The sequence below is a fragment of the Dendropsophus ebraccatus genome, chromosome 15 (assembly GCF_027789765.1).
Source record: "Dendropsophus ebraccatus isolate aDenEbr1 chromosome 15, aDenEbr1.pat, whole genome shotgun sequence".
In the NCBI taxonomy this organism is placed as follows: domain Eukaryota; kingdom Metazoa; phylum Chordata; class Amphibia; order Anura; family Hylidae; genus Dendropsophus; species Dendropsophus ebraccatus.
Genome location: NC_091468.1, coordinates 69,098,893 through 69,118,111, shown reverse-complemented (window position 1 = coordinate 69,118,111; position 19,219 = coordinate 69,098,893). Strand labels below are relative to the sequence as shown.

The following is a 19,219-nucleotide window of genomic DNA, read 5'->3' as shown; positions in this document are numbered from 1 at the left end:
TATGTACTGTTTTAGTGTCATTTTGTGCCATTTTGGTTGGTGGTGTGCCCTGGGATTTTTTAAGTATAAAAAGTGTGCCGCGGCTCCAAAAAGGTTGAAAATCACTGCTATAAGAGACGCACTGTAAGGGACCTACTATAAGAGACACATACTATAAGACACATAGCTTCCTCCTCGGTGTCTCCTGTGCAATAGGGACATATCCGCAGGGTAGATTTGTGTAACCTGCTGATAGTTCCCCTTTAGGGTACGTTCACACGTACCGGATCCGCAGTGGATTTCACGCTGCGAAATCCACTGCGGATCCATTGTCATTCAACCCTATTGACATTACATACTCGCAGCGGGATGTTAATCCCGCTGCGAGTATGTTCATAAACCCCCCCTTGGCGGCCAGAGCGTAGCGGCACCCATCCTTCTGCACAGAGCACTGTTAGATTGTGCAGGCTCCGCTCCACTGTGCTGCTGTCGGGCACGGCTCTCTCCACACGGCTCGGGATGCTGTACGTCCCCCCGCGACCCCCCCCCCCCCCTCCCCTCCCACCCCCCCCCCCCCCCGAAGCAAGCTGGAGCATTTTACGACACACCACATATTAATTCACCACATCCAATAACATTATAATTACAGATAACACATATTTTGTAATTAGAGATTTTTATTATTCTTTTTCACAGGTACAAGAATTTGTCATGCAGTAGGAGGCGACCGGGGGAGCGCAGAGAGGTAAGAATAGGCTGACACATTTTTGTAGCTGGAAAAAAAAAATAACAAAAATATCTAAATTTGGTCATGTTCACTGCACTGCCATTTAAATAAAATCAACTTCCAACACATAGAAAGAGTTTCTTTTTTTATTCCACCCTACTAGTATAAAAAAAAATATATATATATATATGTATATATATATATATATATATATATATATATATATATATATATATATATATATATATATATATATATATATATATATATATATGTATATTGTGGAAATAAAATGCTTTGTTTTGCCTTACAAAAATACCAGTAAAAATCCACCTGGTGGCGCTGTTCTAGACTCCTGCTTATAACCCTACGTCAGTTATTGCACGTCCTGTCATGTCACGTGTTCAAAACGTCGTACGTGTGCGTTCCATCTGCCTCTACCCGGCGTGCAGTGCGTTGTCTATTCGCTCCATGTCCCTGCCTTCAGCCTTGGCTCCTCCCCCCTCCTGGGGTGACGTGGGCTCGGGTGTGTCACGTGACGCTTCGGTGGCTTCTCTGCTCTGTTATCTTGGTTGCTAGTTGACACAGGACGAGCGGAAAAACCCGAGGAAAGGAAATTTTCTGCTGAGCTCGGAGATGAGGGGCGGATAACGGGACGCGGGAGGTGAGTGGTCACGTGTGGGGCAGCAGGAGGGCTGGGTGACAGGGAGGACAGTGCTCCGTCCTGTACTCAGGTGTGTGGTGACTCTATGGTGATCAGAGGATCAGCTGCTGATCACTGTCTATTATACAGGATTAAAGGGACAACGTAGCCTTCTGTGTATCCCTGGGAGTGGGGGTCATGTGACCTTCAGCAGGTATATCGCCCCCAGGGAAATCCATGGTTGTCCATGTGCTGTATGCAGCTGCTGGGCCCTCCAGGGGAGCCCCAAGGGAATCCACACAGGAGAATGATCGGCCACTGCTGTGTGATCGGCCACTGCTGTGTGATCGGCCGCTGCTGTGTGATCGGCCGTTGCTGGTCATTGTCAGCCGATTGTAATGGAAACAGGATTTGGCCACTGATTTACCGCATGGGATGTGCCAGTAGTTAGCGCTATCACTGGCCAGGCTATGGAGAAGGACCTGAGTGGTCCCCAATAACTAGGGGCGACCCCCTCCGGGCTGCAGGGTCCGACTCCCCGGACTGTCTGAGGATGGGCACTAATAATCCCAGAGGTGCACATCTCCTTCCCCCAGTTCTCAGCTGCTGCTTTCTGCTGAAGACACAAAAATCTGTGTGTGAGCTTTTCTCTCTGTCTCCCCCTCCTCCACCTTTCGAGACGGCTGATGTAAACAAGTCCTTGGCAGGCTTTATCTGAAACATTGTAGCTTCTTTGTAATGCCAAAGCGGTTAATCACAGTGAGTTCATCAGCAACTTGACTTCAGAATAACCCTCCCAGCATTACAAAGAAGCTACAAGGTTGCAGATAAAGCCAGTCAAGGACTTGTTTACATCAGCCGTCTCAGAAGGGAGGGGGAGGAGGGGGAGACAGAGAGAAAAGCTCACACACAGATTTTAGTATTTTTAGCAGAAAGCAGCAGCTGAGAACTGGGGGAAGAAGACTGGATTGATAACAAGAAGTATGGAAGGAATTGTTAGTCTCACCATGGGCAGCAACATATCAAAAGTTATGTTTGAGTGGAGTACCCCTTTAATGTTTAGCCTTGGAGTTACAGGTTGGCAGGAGGTGCTGTGTCTGGATACTGGAGGGGTCAGTGTGATTTTCAGGGCATCTTCGTGGGGAAGCTGTCTGACCTGTCCTCTGTGCCATCTTGTTATGTTTCATTCCTGAGCTGTATTGTTGGAACTGGATGACAGCGTCCGGATACATTCCTGCATATCATCCACCTAGTAACTACAGAATAAGTGACAACTGGGAGGTCCCTTATTCCATTGGCTGCCGTATCCTACAGATATTATTCTCCATCTAGAGGAAATTAGCTTGCTGCATTGCTCTATAGCGTCATCCTATGGATCGGGCATGCTTCCCCAGCATGGAGCCGGCCTTGTGTCTAGTTCTCTGCCCCATTGCTGTACGTCCTGCCGCTTTGTGGACCACCCACCCACAATGGTCCTTGTAATAAGGATAATGGGAGGTTGGTTTAACCCAATTTCTCTAGTCAGTAGGAATTCCCAAGGTAATACACATATTATATTACATGCAAATTATATAAGTGACTGCTAAAGTCAATGGAAGATCATGTAACCCAGCTTGAGACGAGTCCTCCATACACTTAAAGGGGTACTCCAGAGGAATATTTTTCTTTCAAATCAACTGCTGTCAGGAAGTTATATATATTTATAAATTACTTCTATTTCAAAATCTTCAGTCTTCCAGTACTTATCAGCTGCTGTATGTCCTGCAGGAAGTGGTGTATTCTCTCCAGTCTGACACGGTGCTCTCTGCTGCCACCTCTGTCCATGTCAGGAACTGTCCAGAGCAGCAGCAAATCCCCATAGAAAACCTCTCCTGCTCTGGACAGTTCCTGACATGGACAGAGGTGGCAGCAGAGAGCACTGTGTCAGACTGGAGAGAATACACCACTTCCTGCAGGACATACAGCAGATAATAAGTACTGGAAGGCTGGAGATTTTTAATTAGAAGTTAATTACAAGTCTTTATATCTTTCTGACACCAGTTGATTTGAAAGAAAATTTTCTTCTCTGGAGTACCCCTTTAATAAGTCACATGGCTGAGGAGGATACATAAAATATAAGTGGGTCACACAGTATTATTATTAGACGTGTGAATCAGCTTAGAAAATGTGATGACTCGGCCGTTGCACAGTGACAGGTCATGCTTACCTGATCTAGGTGTGGCCGTGTCCTAGTTAGTATCTGTCTATCTTTGGATCCCGGTGTCATCATCCGTGTGTAGATTATTGTTTGCAGTCTCCTCAGATTATTTTTATTAGCCATGTATTTGACTGTTTAATTAGACAGGGTTTTACAGGTTTCTGTTATGCAGCATTGGTTTTTCTAGTGACCTCGGGGTCTCGTGCGGTTTTAACACTTACACAGCAGCAAATAATCGGGATCGGCTCCGGCGCTTACTATAATATGGAGAAATGTTCTCGTGCAGGGCGAATCTGGCTGAAGACTTTGAGGTCTATGCTGTAAAACCTTGGATTACAAGTAACTTGGTCTGAGAGCGTTTCAGAGCGTGAGCGGATGCCTTCCGGCTCTCCTTTGGTGCCCGTTCAGGAGAGCTGGAACTGCAGGGATCCTCCTGTGGAAGCGAGCAGCTCGGCTATATCTCCTCTCCCTGCTGCTGGAGGACTGAGTGTGATTGGGGCTGCGGCGTCCTCCTACTCCAGTGTTCAGACAGCCTAGATCCTGAGTGCACGGACATTACCCAGCCCTAGAGCCTAGCCAGCACTAGGAACCAGCAGCCACCTGGGGAGGTGTGTGGGTGTTTAGGGAGAGTTAACAGATTAACCCCTTCTTTACTGATACCATTTCTTTACTGACACTGAACACTGCACCTACATCATTTTTGGGTTGTGGAACTAATCTGCATTCCAATGATTTCTTATAGGAAAATTTTCCATGATATACGAGTGATTTGGATCCCAAGCTCGTTCCCGGAAACCAATTATGCTCATAATCCAAGATGTCGCCATATATATATATATATATACACACACACACACACATACGGTTGTGTGTGTGTTTATATGTATGTGTATATATGTATGTGTGTGTGTATATATATATATATATATATATATATATATATAATTATTTTTTTATTTTTTTTTTATTTCCATCACTAAAGGCCCTATTCCACCAACAGATCTGACGACAGATTATCTGCCAAAGATTTAAAGCCAAACCCAGGAGTGGATTTGAAAAGAGGAGAAATCTCAGGCTTTCCTTTATGACCTGTTCTCTGTTTATAGTCTGTTCCTGGGTTTGGCTTCAAATCTTTGGCAGATAATCTGTCGTCAGATCTGTTGGTGGAATAGGGTCTTAAGGGAAAGTTAGGGCAGGAGCCACCTAGCAACCAGCAAAGACTCTCTCTACTTACATTGTGGTCAGTGATCTCAGTGATTTTTCCATCGAAGCGTTTTAGGAACACATTTTCATAGAACTTCAAGGAAAAAATAAACTCTAAAATGAGAAATAACGGAAACAGATCACTGATCTCAGGGAGACCAGCCAAAGAAAACACAGTCGGCTGCCGGCTAAAGCGCTCAATGCAGTGAAATTCTAGGTGCATTGCTCCCTGGGAAACATCAATAAGCAAAGAGGAGCCTGTGGAGCCTCATTAAAGTGTCACTGTCGTGAATTTTTTTTTTGCAGAAATCAATAGTCCAGGCGATTTTAAGAAACTTTGTAATTGGGTTTATTATCCGAAAAATGCATTTTTATCATGAAAAAGCAGTTTGAAGCTCTCCCCCCTGTCTTCATTGTTCTCCTATGGAGAGAGCTAAAGAAAAGACCAAAACAGGTCAACAAAGAGTTAATCTACAAATCCCTCACGGGATATCTCCTGGGACAGTCACCAGTGACCTGTCTGGGCTCGGGTGACCCCAGCTCTGTGCCTGTAATCCTCTGTTATCTGCTTTCTGCTGCCGGCTAACTCCCTCCTTCCTCCTCCCCCCTCCCCTCTCCCTAGAGCAGACAGGGGACGTCTCCTGCAACAAGTCACAATTTTCAGATTTTTCAGAGTGGATGAAAAAGAGGAAGGAGGGGGGGACCTGGGAAAAGGCTTTTTACATGCAGATAATGGCAGATTTGGCTAATAAACCCAATTACAAAGTTTCTTAAAATCGCCTGGACTATTGATTTCTGCAAAAAAAAAAAAAAAAATACGACAGTGACTCTTTAAAGAGTCTCAAAACACAGGACTAACCAGATATCCCTCCGGGAAGGACCCAGGCCGCCGGTCGATGTGTTATCTTTGGCTGGTCTCTCTGAGATCAGCGATCTGTTTCTCTTATGGCTCTACTAGGCATTGCTCCCACTTAGCCAGAATTCTGCTCCACGCTGATGAGGGGCAACACTCTGAAACAGCTGTATGTGGATACCTGGCATTGGTTCTTCCCTTGTCATTACGTTGACTCATAGGGCCTCTTAATATGGTGGTTTCCCTACAGAAGACGCCCCCCCCCCCCCCCCCCCCCCTTGGCTGGGTCCTTCCCGGAGGGATATCTGGCTAGTCCTGTGTTTTGAGACTCTTCAATGAGGTTCTACGGGCTCTACTTTTGCATATTGTAAAATAAGAGAGCAGCGGCATCTGTATACTGTATATACTTCTAGCTTATATGGTATCCTCCTCCTTACAATCCTATTACTGATTGGCCGCTGCTCGGTCAGGATAAGAGATGAGCGAATCTTGAACATGCTTGGGATTCTCCGACCCGGATCGTGCAGTGTTTGATTACCAATGGCTGAAGAAGATGGATGGAGTCCTGGACAACATGGATACAGCTTATGGCGTATGTCTGCATCCATCTTCCATTCGCCATCGCTAATCATATGCCGACTGCTCGAGTTTGGACAATCTCAGGCATGGTTAAGGTTCGCTCATGTCTAGTCGCATTGTGGGCTTTCATCGGTCAGAGGTACCCCTCAGTTGTATGTGTTGGGGTTCTCCCTTGATGTATACCTTGGGCAGACACTGTGAATGGTACCCTGAATAGGTTGTATAAGATTTAACCCTTCCCCCTCCAATCTTAGGCAGCTGATGGGACAACAGACTGGTTGCTTGAGAGATGTCCTTCCTTGGAAATCCCTTCTGTGGAGGAGTATATAGAATGAACAGGTGTGCGTTCTGAAGATAGATCCCCTGGGAACGCTATACGAGCAGCTGTGTGCCTGTCACCGGTTAGAAGCCAGTCTGAACAAGCCATATATACTGTACATACGTTTGATTGTACCTAAGGCTGTATTCACACCCCGCTTATGATGTATCTTTAGTATATACACCTGGCACACCACATGCCTATAGGGCTACATTATTCCAATGGAGCAGAAAGGAGTGTTCTCTTGGCCAATGGCCAGCCTATGGAGGATACTGCAAAAATAAGGTTCAGAATAACCTAGAATCCTGCTATTCCCTATAAAGAAGTCACGTAAGAAGAAACCCGGACTCTTTACACTCCTTACAATGGTTCTGTATATGGGAGGCAACCATTATAGGGGAACTCTGGCAAAAAGGCTTTCTTTCAAATCGACTGGTGTCAGAAAGTTATATACATTTCTAATTTACTACTATTTGAAAATCTCCAGTCTTCCAGTACTTATCAGCTGCTGGATGTCCTGCAGGAAGTGGTGTATTCTCTCCAGTCTGACACAGTGCTCTCTGCTGCCACCTCTGTCCATGTCAGGAACTGTGCGGAGCAGGAGAGGTTTCCTATGGGGATTTGCTGCTGCTCTGGACAGTTCCTGACATGGAGAGACATGGAGCTTTGTGTTGCCGACTAACTGAGCTATAACTGTAATGGTCAACTATATATATATATATATATAACCTAATAAAGTTACCGTACTTAGTAACATGGAAAGACTGGGAAAGAAATCTGTCCGGTTGAAGCTATCCTCACGCAGCGTTGATCCAGAGGAAGGCTAGACGGTTGGGCTCACGTGGACCTGGTGTGCCGTACTGCAAGCGATGTCGAGTATATTGCTTGGGAAAACGTTACACCCAGATCCACCACTTTGGCCGTGACTGATATTGAAGGCTTCCATCCAAATTCCTGCCTAGTATTGTACTGCGTATTTTTCCCCTCGGCTAATACACGCCGTGTGAACATACCCTTAGGATAGAAATGACAGCTGATTTATCCCTAGACAACAGATGTTACTGCGCAGCGTATCAATGCACTCTGCTATAACTGCGGTACATGTGTAATAGCTCCATTATGTACTGAACAGTCTAGATCCCCCTTCAGGATGGAACCCGAAAATTGACAGGTGATGATTTGGATGAGATAGGGGCTTAGCCACTACATGTCTCAGCAACTAAGGCAGGGTCTTTTTTTTTTTTCTGAGAAAAGGGCTAGGGTTTATTTTTGGAGAACGGCAATATGCCCCTACACTGTATCCCCAATCTATATGGTAGATAGCTGACATACTATATGTCCCACTGTTAGGGTGGTATTACACGGAGCGATTATCGTTCAAATAGGTAAATCGTTCGGATTTGAACGATAATCATTTCGTGTAGTAGCAGGCAACGATTAAACGATCAACAAGAAACCGTTGCTCGTTTAATAGGATCCGGACCTATTTTTATCGTTTGATTGTTCGCTCATCGTTTGCACATTGTTCGGTGGAATAAGAATTCACAGCTGAAACGTACGCAATAGCGACGACTAAACGACCGCAAGAGCGATCATAAATAACGATCATTGTTTCGTGTACTTGGGCGAACGATTTCGGGTCGTTTGCCTTAGCGGTCGTTTAAGATCGTTTATCGTTAATCGTTAGTCGTCGGAAAATTGCTTGGTGTAATAGTACCCTTAGGCTCCTATACTGTAAGGTCCTTTTGTAGGTAGCCCCCACACTGTATACCTTCCTCCCCCCTTGGCAGGTAGTCCCCATATTGTATACCTCCCTACCCTATACTGTATACCACCTTCCTCCCCCCTTGTAGTTGTTACCCCTTACTGTATACATCCCCTATCTGCAGTAAGGTCCCCATACTGTATACCCCCTCCCTCTGTAGTTGTTCCCCCATACTGTATACAACGGTAGTTGTTCCCCTATACTATATACCCCCTCTGCAGGTAGTCCTCATACTGTACTGCTGTCCATGTCTTTCCTTCATGTCCTGTAGCCCCTCTATCCCTGGGGTGTCCCTGTGACGTCCCCAATAACGTCAGGAGAACCACCTGAATGCTGAAGCTGGGCACAGCGGTAGGCAGCATATGCTCACGTCCGTAGAATTCAGACTGTGTTCTGCGGACTGGACATGGGAGCTCTGATACTGTCCGATATTTAGGAACTCCTGATACTGTTGCCCCTCCCCCCATTATATGTGTAAATGCTGCAGCCATTCTCCCTCAGTCCTGAATGCTGAAGCCGTCTCTGAATGATGGACGGGGTTGCTCATATAACTGGCATGGCCTTGGATTGGATTTTCTGCTCTGATAAACTCTTCATTCATTAACCATTTAATGTCTGCAGAGACTCGGCCTGTTTATTGGTCCCAGGTGATAGGATAGCAATGTGTCCATCCGCCTGTGTTGTCACTGATCGTCCTCCATGCTGCCGGCTTTCCTCTTGGCCCCTGACTGTAGCCGTCCTGTAAGTCTCCTTTGTGCTGCGCTGGCCTTTGAGAAGTTGTAATGGGCCCTGAATTATTTACACGTACATTACCCAGCAGCATTGGCGGCGGCTTTTATTCCAGGAGACCCTGCCGGCTGATTTATGCATCAAGTCATGTAGGCAGAAGACTCCTAATCTCTCCGTTCCCTTCATTTACACTGAGCTGTTTCTTCCTTATATTAGAGATTTATAGTTATTACGTTTCTTTTATTATGGAGAAACTTTTAGATCATAGAGCTTCTTTAATTCACTGGAATAAATGGGCAGAGGTGGTAAGATGCCACCAGACCCCTCCAACATCCCCCAAGATTGATAGGATAGGGCATATTGAGATCCAGTTTTCTCTCTCCCCAACATCATCCATCGAGGGGAGATATGTAAAGGCCTCCCTAGACGTTAGATGGTTGGCCGGTAGTGACAAAATTTCATGTTCGGCAACGTTTGTCCAAACCGAATGCTCTGCTTTAGACAGTGTGTCCAGTGTCTGGCAAAGTTGGGTGCCGCCCTAGAGAGTCCTGGATGTTGCCCTGGAGGGTTAAAGGGGAACTATGAGCAGGTTAGACAAATCTCCACAGTTCCTGTGCTGTTAGCAGTGTAATCCTTGGTCAGGGCACCGGTAAGTTCACTGCCCTGCCCCCAAAGTGCCAAGTTACTTACACTCTGGGGGCGGGACAGTGCTCCTAAAGGTGCTCCGGACCGAGGATTACACTGGTAACAGCACGGGAACGGCACTGAGGAGGAAGGTAAGAGACATACCTTCCTCCCCAGTGTCCCAGGCGCTATAGGGGGCTATCAGCAGATTAGATTCGTCTAACCTGCTGATAGTTCCCCTTTAAGTTCGGCAGCATTTGACTCCCAGTTACTAGAGAAGTTGGATGCTGCCCTAGAGAGTCCTGGGAAAACATTAATACAGCCATGGGACATGCCCATGTTTTCCAGGACTCACTAGGGCAGCATCCAACTTCTCTAGATACTGGGAGTCAAATGTCGAACGCTCTGGTTCGGAAAAACATTGTTGAACCATAACTTTCGGTAACTTCGCCCAATGCTATTGGCCAATTGGTCCTGTCAAAAGTTTTGCTGGCAGGGAGTTTATGGCCAGCCTCATCTCGCACAGGTTCCTTGGCCAATTCACTTAGCAGTTTTCATTCTGGAACCAGTGGTGATTTGAGTCTATTGGACAAACCTTACTCCATGTTGTGTGATCCCACCTGACCTCATTCGTATGGTTACACTAATGTTAGCCCTCGGAAGCTTGGACAGATGGGAGCAGGGTGTGACCCCGGATGAAGCCACCACCTCCGCCAGTACAATGAATGATGGACCCGAGGATGAGGATGGTGCGCTCGGTGCCTAGTGAGTGCTGAACAGCAGTCTTGAGGGAATGGTTTCTATGGATACCCTTAACAGCTGCAGCCTTTTAAGTAAGGTTGTTAGGCAGCGCGTCCTTAGCAACCAGGGCGGACGTGCATTTATTAGCTCCTAAGCTGAATTGGCTGTTTGTCCGAGGACATAAAATAAGCAAGAAGGAGGTGGCAGGTGTCGCATGCTAAATAGCTCAGTACTAAGTCTGGTCATCTCATCAGGCATAAAAGTCGACCATTTTAAAGGGATTGTCCTCGCGTGCCCTCACTCTCTGTCTGACAATGGCTGTGAAGCCACACAACTGCGCGTAGGACTGTCAGGTGGCTGAGGCAACTGCTTGACCCCCACTGCGTATCTGGCAGGGGTCCCTACCAGATTAATGGGGCTGGGGCACCATACTTCCGGGGAATAAGATGGTAGCCAAACCATCCTGACCGCCCAGTGTGCACTTGTCTCCAGATGCCCAATGTCCATGCTGGAGTTTCTGCATGGATAGTGCCTTTAAAGGGGTATTCCACTCAAACATAACTTTTGATATGTTGCTGCCCATGGTGAGACTAACAATTCCTTCCATACTTTATAACGTTATTATCTTTTCAGTCTCCTTCCCTCAGTTCTCAGCTGCTGCTTTCTGCTGAAGACACAAAAATCTGTGTGTGAGCTTTTCTCTCTGTGTCCTCCTCCCCCCCTGCTGATGTAAACAAGTCCCTGGCAGTCTTTATCTGCAACTTTGTAGCTTCTTTGTAATGTTGGGAGAATTAATCTCAGTAAGTTCAACAGCATTTTGACCTAAGAATAACCCTCCCAGCATTGCAAAGAAGCTACAAAGTTACAGATAAAGCCTGCCAGGGACTTGTTTATATTTTCTGTCTCAGAAGGGAGGGGGAGACGGAGAGAAAAGCTGACACAGATTTTTTTTTTGTGTCTTGAGCAGAAAGCAGTAGCTGAGACCTGGAGGAAGGAGACTGAATAGATAGTAACAAGTATGGAAGGAATTGTTAGTCTCACCATAGGCAGCAACATATCAAAAGTTATGTTTGAGTGGAATACCCCTTTAAGAAATCCATTGTCAATGTGTAGCTTACTTGTTTTAGTGTTGGGCGGATCTGTCAAAATGTTCTGGTTTGGCAACGCTATCTCAACACGAACGCTCGGTGTATGATTCCCTGCGGCTGCAGAAGTTTGATGCCGCCCTAGGAGTGTCATAAAAACATTGCTATAGTCTATGGCCAATGACAGTATCCATGTTTTACTGGCAGTCCTAGGGCGCCATTCAACTTCTGCAGCCGCGGAGAATCATGTGCCGAGCGTTCAAGTTCAGATAGCGATGACAAACCGTAACATTTTGGCAGATCGTATACTGGTCCTGTGTGGCAGAGATGAGCTGCTCCTTGTGCTCGGGGACCTGCTTCTCTTGTGTTGTACCATTCAGTAACATTAGTCCCTGGTAGCTGTTGTAGCGTATCTTGTGCACATATGATCCGTGTCGCGGTGATGGCGCCTCATGTTACTAGTCCAGAAGTTGGATCTGGTTTCCTTCATTCTTTGACAGAAAACTTTTTACTCCTTCACAGTGCCGAACAGTTTGCGCTAGAAACTGCAAAACCCTGGATCGCGTGAATAGTCTAATAGAAATCAATGGGTCCTAAAATTGTCTATGGTCCCAGGCAACTTTGGGGGACGTGTGAATAAGGCCTTAGTAGCCATTCATCAATTTATTTTATACTAAGTAAAAGTTCATTTATTAATTACACAGACATAATGATATGAAAGTAGAGATAAGCAAACCCAACTTCCCAAACCGGGAACTTTGCAAAAAGTTTGGTTCTATACTGAACACAACTTTTCGCAAAGTTTGGAACAAGATCGAAAAAACTAAATATAAAAAAAAAAAATCACCTGCACTCCCCTGGTGGTCTCCTCTGGTTCTTCAGTGTGTTCAGCCGCCTAGTTTGACCAATCACCGACTGAGGCAGGACAGCGACAGCCCGCTCAGCCAATCACCGACTGAGGCAGGACAGCGACAGCCCACTCAGCCAATCACTGACTGAGGCAGGACAGCGACAGCCTGCTCAGCCAATCACCGACTGAGGCAGGACAGCGACAGCCTGCTCAGCCAATCACTGACTGAGGCAGGACTGTCAGTGATTGTACTGGATTATGGCAGGACATCAGAGAAGAACATCAGGGGAGCGGGGACAAGTAAGTATAGAAGAGTAAATTGCGGTTTGTGTAAGGTTTGGACGAAACCCGAACTTTACATCAAGATTAGGCAAACCTGCCAAGTTTTGAAAAGTTATGCAGGTTCCCCATCCCTGACATAAAGTTAGTGCCGAAACTTCCCACAACAAATCATCCTAAGAAGGATCTCTCAGAATACTGGTGTAATGTCCTATTAAGTGCTGGTGCCCATCAGTACACATCCATATTGCAGAGAGGCACCAAGCCTCATATATATGTGAAACCACCGATCCATATAGTAACCACAGTATCAGACACCATTGGGACGGCACCACCCCTAAGTGCGTTTCGTGTTCTTCGCCTGGGGATGGTGGCGTCCCAATGGATCTGGAGATTTAGCTGTTGTCCTGTTTCGAGTGGTCTAGTTGGTTCACACTTTGATACGAACCGGACTTCGTATATTTGTCTAATATTCCTTATCCCGAAACACAAAGTGATGACTATTATCGGCAATACTCCCCCTCCCCCCGTACAATTACTCATGTGCTCAGTGTTGGGTCGGTGACATCAGCGGCTCAGCCCGTGGTCACAGGATTTATAGACTTCATTGTTGTTCCGGTTATAGACTTGTTGGTCGCAGTTATAAAAATCATCATCAGTTTTATGAGTTTGAAATGACAATTTCTTACTGATGTTTTACTTGTAAAATTCAGGTTTATTGCATTTCACACCCTTGGCTTGAAGTCTTGTAGAATTAGTGACGCTCACGGCAAGTTATTGTAGGATAATATCGGGTGGAACACGCGACGTCCTGTGCATTTTGGGAGTAAATGTTTATTTTATTGGTGTATATCCCCCTAAGAGCTAAGTATATATAATTCTATTTTTTTTAGTGTGTGGGGGTGGGGTGGAGTCTGACTGCTAGGTACAAATTTAAGGGCCTTATTACACGGGACGATTATTGTTCGAAAAATCGTTAGATGGTTCGGATTTAAATGATCGTTATGTGTAATAGCAGACAACGATTAAACGACCAATGAGAAATTGTTGGTCGTTTGATAGAATTCTGACCTATTTTTATCGTTTGATTGTTCGCACATCGTTCAGTGTAATAAGAAGTCATAGCTGAAACGTGCGCAATAGCAACAACAAAACGACCGCAAGAACGTTCATAAGTAACGATCATCGTTCCGTGTAATTGGGCGAACGATATTGAATCGTTTGCCGTAGCGGTTGTTTGAGATCGTTGATCATTAGTTGTCAAAAAATCGCTTGGTGTAGTAGTACCTTAAGTCTGTCTACTGAGATGGGGAGCCCCTTTAAGGCCTCACTCATTTGCACATTCTGTAAATGTATCCTCCTCCACAATTATGGACAAATTTACGGCCTGTTGATTTCTACTGCCGTGTTTTTTTTCGTTAATCACCTTTCCTTTCCTTTTACTTTAATCACTTTGTCTCATGCCGGCTCTTTTCAAAAGAGTCAGCACGAGACAGGAAACTCCCGCCATGCAGAGAAACAGGATAGGTTCCCATGATCCTTTGCCCGCCGCTCCATTAATACACAGTGATCTCGCAATATACAGTGCAAGATCACTGTGTATTATCTAACGTCCCTGTTCTCTGCAGCTTGCAGCCTGTATATTATACTTTACCCACTCCTCTGTTTCGGTGCAGCAGGGCCGGGTGCCGCCATATTGATTCCGTCACTTGCGTTCCAGCGCTGGAACGCAATTGATGTCATCAAGATGGCTACGCCTGGCATTACTCCACCAAAGAAGAGGATTAGGTAAAGTATTAGATACAGACTGCAAAGGCAGTCTGTATCTTCATGAGTAGACTTAGGGCCCTATTCCACCGGACGATTATCGTTCAGATTATCGTTAAATCGTTCGAATCTACGCGATAATCGTTCGGTTGAAATGCAGTTAACGATTAACGCCCGAACGAGAAATCGTTGATCGCTTTATAAGACCTGGACCTATTTTTATCGTTGCTCGTTCGCATTGAATAAGACGTCGTTTGGTTGTTCACAATAGATACGAACGCAATAGAGAATAAATAGCAAAGAAAAAACAATCGCAATTACGATCATAAGTAACGATTTTCGTTCCATGGAAATGAGTGAACGTTTTCAGGTCTTTCCCAATAGCGGTCGTTTGAGATCGTTAATCGTTAACGATTATGCAAACGATAATCGTCCGGTGGAATAGGGCCCTTAGGGTACTATTACGACAAACAATTTCTTTGATGACTAACGATTAATGATAAACCATTTTGAACGACCACTTTGGCAAATGACCCGAAATCGTTTGCCCAATTACACAGAACAATGATCCTTACTTATGATCGTTCTTGCGGCCGTTTTGTCGTCACTATTGCGTACGTTTCAGCTATGACTTCACCGAACGATTTGCAAACGATCAAATGATAAAAATAGGTCAGAATTCTATCAAACGACCAACGATTTCTCGTTGGTCGTTTAATCGTTGTCTGCTATTACACAAAACGATTATCGTTTCAATCCGAACGATCTAACGATTTTTCGAACGATAATCGCCCCGTGTAATACGGCCCTGAGGGAGAGAGAAACGTTTATAATAGGGACAGTAAGATGTATCTTTCTGAAAGGGTAAATGCATTTGCTGCACTAAACCCACCCAACCTGCACATTACACCGGGTTTCTTCAGGAAGTCTGGAACTTATTTATTTTTAACTTTTTCTTCAGCTCTTTGAGGCCGGGGGTAAATGTGCTGAGGTGGGGGATAGTAAATGGTTTGTTAGTGAAATACAAATTTGAGTAGAGATCTTCCAGATTTGTCTAACAAATAGATGTGTAGCCATAACCTAGACGGCCGGAGCTCCCCATAGTGTCCTGAGATTTGCATCTGCTGTCTCTGATTGTAAGCGGTGAATGTATATATATACACCTCAACATCGCCCCACTTTACAGAGTAACAGATTTGAAGGTTTTTTTTTCTTTCTTTAAACTATTGTAAGAAAAACGGATCAAGACGCGTGGTCGACAACGTTTTTCAGTTGTTTTTTTTTTAATCCTTTTTTGTAAAAACGCATGGAAAAAAACAAAGCTTGAACCCTGCCTTATCTAGAATATCAGGCCGTGTAATGCGTCCCTTAGAAGCCCATTCAGGAGAGGAGATATAAGACTGTAGCTGTCAATCTGCAGCTGGGGGGTGAGGGGAGAGGTGTGGCAGAAAGCCTAATCTCCTGCATATTAGGAGAACAGTAGAACAGAATAAATGATAAGTAATACACTGATCTTTTTAACATTTCTCACCCTTTATGTTGCCCTCATTTAGGGCACCATACACCTAGTTACTAGAGATGAGCAAATTGCTGATTTCAACTAAGCGAAGCGCCACTCCTCTTTCTGAAACCAGTTGATTTGAAAAAATAAAAATAAATAAATCACTCGTACCCTTTTAAAAAAAATAAATAAATAAAATGTTTAATTATTGTCTCTGTGTTGCCCCTTTCCAGTTAGGTGCCACCCTAGGGACTAGACCACCAGTGTCTAGTGGGAAATCCAATAAAAGATAATGCATAAAAAGGACTATGTTACTTCCAAGGCCAGCGCTGACCAAGAAAGGTGTTCAGAGAAATCCAGGATAAATAGGCAAATAAATTTAATTTAAAAATAATTAGCAATTGATATGTAGCACAATATGACGCGTTTCAGGAGTGCAGACCTCATTTCATCAGATACAAAGTAGTGCAATAGCGGGTAATCCGTCCCTGCTGGTTGCATACACATTATCTTTCATATAACATTACGACGTCTTGGCTGATGTAATTACATATCTGGATATTTCCATTCCGCTAATCTTCATGATGGGGAGCACCCTGGCCTCAGGCGGAGCTGCGTTTGCCGACTAGGTTGGTTGCTAACTGTCTGTATAAACAATAGGACAATGATAGAAACAAAGGAGTATAAATACAAAGAGCGCTGCCAAGTGACAGCCAGGGATGTCTATATAACAATTATAATAAAAAATGTGCTTGTAATACACTGGAGGGTCTCCGAGCACTGGTGGCAGCACTGGATCAATGCACACAGCTCCGAACAGGTTGGGCAGGGAACAGGTCATAAAGGAAAGACTGAAATTTCTCCTCTTATCAAATCCATTCCTGGCTTTGGCTTCCAAAATCTGTCAGATATGTGTGGGTAATAGGGCCCTTAGTGGAGGAAGGTGGAAAGTTGGTTGGGGACTTTTCTAATCAAGCACAATTGTTTATCCCAACTTTATATGGATTATTGATTATTGAGATATGTACTGTCTAGGCTATAGCCGGTGCTTAGTCAGTATATTGTATAGTACCTGTAGGTGCATAAATAGTCCTAACCCATTCCTTGTAGTGGATTTATAATAGGTATGAGCAGAACTCCAGCATTCTCCAGTCGGATCGTCCGGCATTTGGATGCAAGGCTAGTGAGTGCTGGAAAACATGGATGCGGCCATAGGCCATAAGCTGTATCCCTACTTTCCCGGACTCCCTAACGCTGCATCTTCCTACTTTTACCATAAGGAATCAAATGCTGAACGATCGGTCTGGAGCATGCTGGAGTTGTGCTAATATCGAATCAATAATCTTTTCTACTTGTCTGCATCAGATTTCATGACATCACAGCACACGGTGTTCTGACAGATATCTGACACACCCTATATAGGTATATATGCTTTGTCAGGATCCTTTATTGTTTCCTATAAAATGTTTGCTGATTACCGCACCACCAGCTGCAACACTTGAATTGGTGTTTAAAAAAAAAAAAACATGCCAAAGTATCTGTAAAAATATTGGTTTACATTGCTGTCTGCTAGAGGAATACTGCCCCCTGCTGGTCACAACTAGCTGCTCATGTTCTATACTAGATATGACCAGCAGGGGGCAGTATTGCTATAGCTGCTCATGTTCTATACTAGATATGACCAGCAGGGGGCAGTATTGCTATAGCTGCTCATGTTCTATACTAGATATGACCAGCAGGGGGCAGTATTGCTATAGCTGCTCATGTTCTATACTAGATATGACCAGCAGGGGGCAGTATTGCTATAGCTGCTCATGTTCTATACTAGATATGACCAGCAGGGGGCAGTATTGCTATAGCTGCTCATGTTCTATACTAGATATGACCAGCAGGGGGCAGTATTGCTATAGCTGTTCATGTTCTATACTAGATATGACCAGCAGGGGCAGTATTTCTATAGCTGCTCATGTTCTATACTAGATATGACCAGCAGGGGGCAGTATTTCTATAGCTGCTCATGTTCTATACTAGATATGACCAGCAGGGGGCAGTATTTCTATAGCTGCTCATGTTCTATACTAGATATGACCAGCAGGGGGCAGTATTTCTATAGCTGCTCATGTTCTATACTAGATATGACCAGCAGGGGGCAGTATTTCTATAGCTGCTCATGTTCTATACTAGATATGACCAGCAGGGGGCAGTATTTCTATAGCTGCTCATGTTCTATACTAGATATGACCAGCAGGGGGCAGTATTGCTATAGCTGCTCATGTTCTATACTAGATATGACCAGCAGGGGGCAGTATTGCTATAGCTGCTCATGTTCTATACTAGATATGACCAGCAGGGGGCAGTATTGCTATAGCTGCTCATGTTCTATACTAGATATGACCAGCAGGTGGTGGTATTCCTCTATCTGCTCATGTTTTGTGCTAGATATGACCAGCAGGGGGCAGTATTGCTATGTGGGCCAGTAGTTTTTAGTGTGGCTGTCCGGGCACGTTCAGTAACATTGTGCCAAATGCTTGCTTAGCCAACAGCTGCCGTACCAGACTGGCACATACATATTCCCATGTGACAGGCAAATGTTCTTTTTCTTTTCCTACTATATCCTGTACTTTTGTTGTTGGGCGTTATTCCCACGTTCCGTGCACTCACGTATTGTATATACCGGCCAATAGCATTGCCCCGCCCCCAGAGCATGTGCCGGCCCCTCTGCTCCATTCATTATCATTACAAAGAGCATCCGCCTCATGCTCTGGGGACAGGGCAGTGCTCCTAACGGTGCTCCGGACTGAGGATTACACTGCTAACAGCAGGAACGGTGCCGAGGAGGAAGGTAAGACACATACTATAAGAGACATAGCTCCTCCTCAGCGTCCCATGCACACTAGGGGCATATGTGCAGGTTTTATTAGTCTAACCTGCTGATAGTTCCCCTTTTAATGTCATGTTATCTCATTTTGACACACTTTGTATGTTTCGGACACAGTTTACGGTTGCTCTCTTGCTTTGAGGCCCAGCGATGTCTTGGCACAACCATCAGATACCAGTTCATTGGAGCGCGCTGTGTCCATGTAAGGCTGCGCTGCTAATTCCCTGTCAATGTCTTATTAATCACATGAGATTCAGGTTTGAAGCTTGTTTGACATTTCATGTTAATGAAAAACTTCAAGGGCTTATACTGTTCTTGTCCTTTAGTCCTGTTGTGTTTCCTCAAAAATAAAGACAGTGTCTTAGATTTATTTTTGCTGCCAAAGATGCACTAGGTCTTATATTCAGGGTGTGTCTTATTTTTCCTTGAAGAAGAATTAACATCACATGCACAGCAGAGACAGTGTACGGTATGGCGACTTCCGGCCACCAGGGGGAGCT

The 19,219-nt window shown here is 44.9% G+C and overlaps 1 protein-coding gene and 1 long non-coding RNA gene across 2 annotated transcripts in view; one reads left to right on the top strand and one right to left on the bottom strand.

Moving 5' to 3' along the window:
• The first annotated feature begins 1,220 nt into the window (after positions 1-1,220).
• The window catches only part of CNST (consortin, connexin sorting protein), a 62,715-nt gene continuing 44,716 nt past the window's right edge, over positions 1,221-19,219 (top strand). Inside the window, exon 1 of the mRNA XM_069954326.1 lies at positions 1,221-1,370. The gene's annotated coding sequence lies outside the window, so the exon portion shown is untranslated. The remainder of the gene's footprint in view (positions 1,371-19,219) is intronic.
• On the bottom strand, positions 8,873-10,363 carry LOC138774483 (uncharacterized). The gene is made up of 2 exons (XR_011360327.1): positions 10,214-10,363; positions 8,873-9,554 (listed from the first exon to the last, which is right to left on the bottom strand). It is a non-coding gene; the product is annotated as an uncharacterized lncRNA (long non-coding RNA).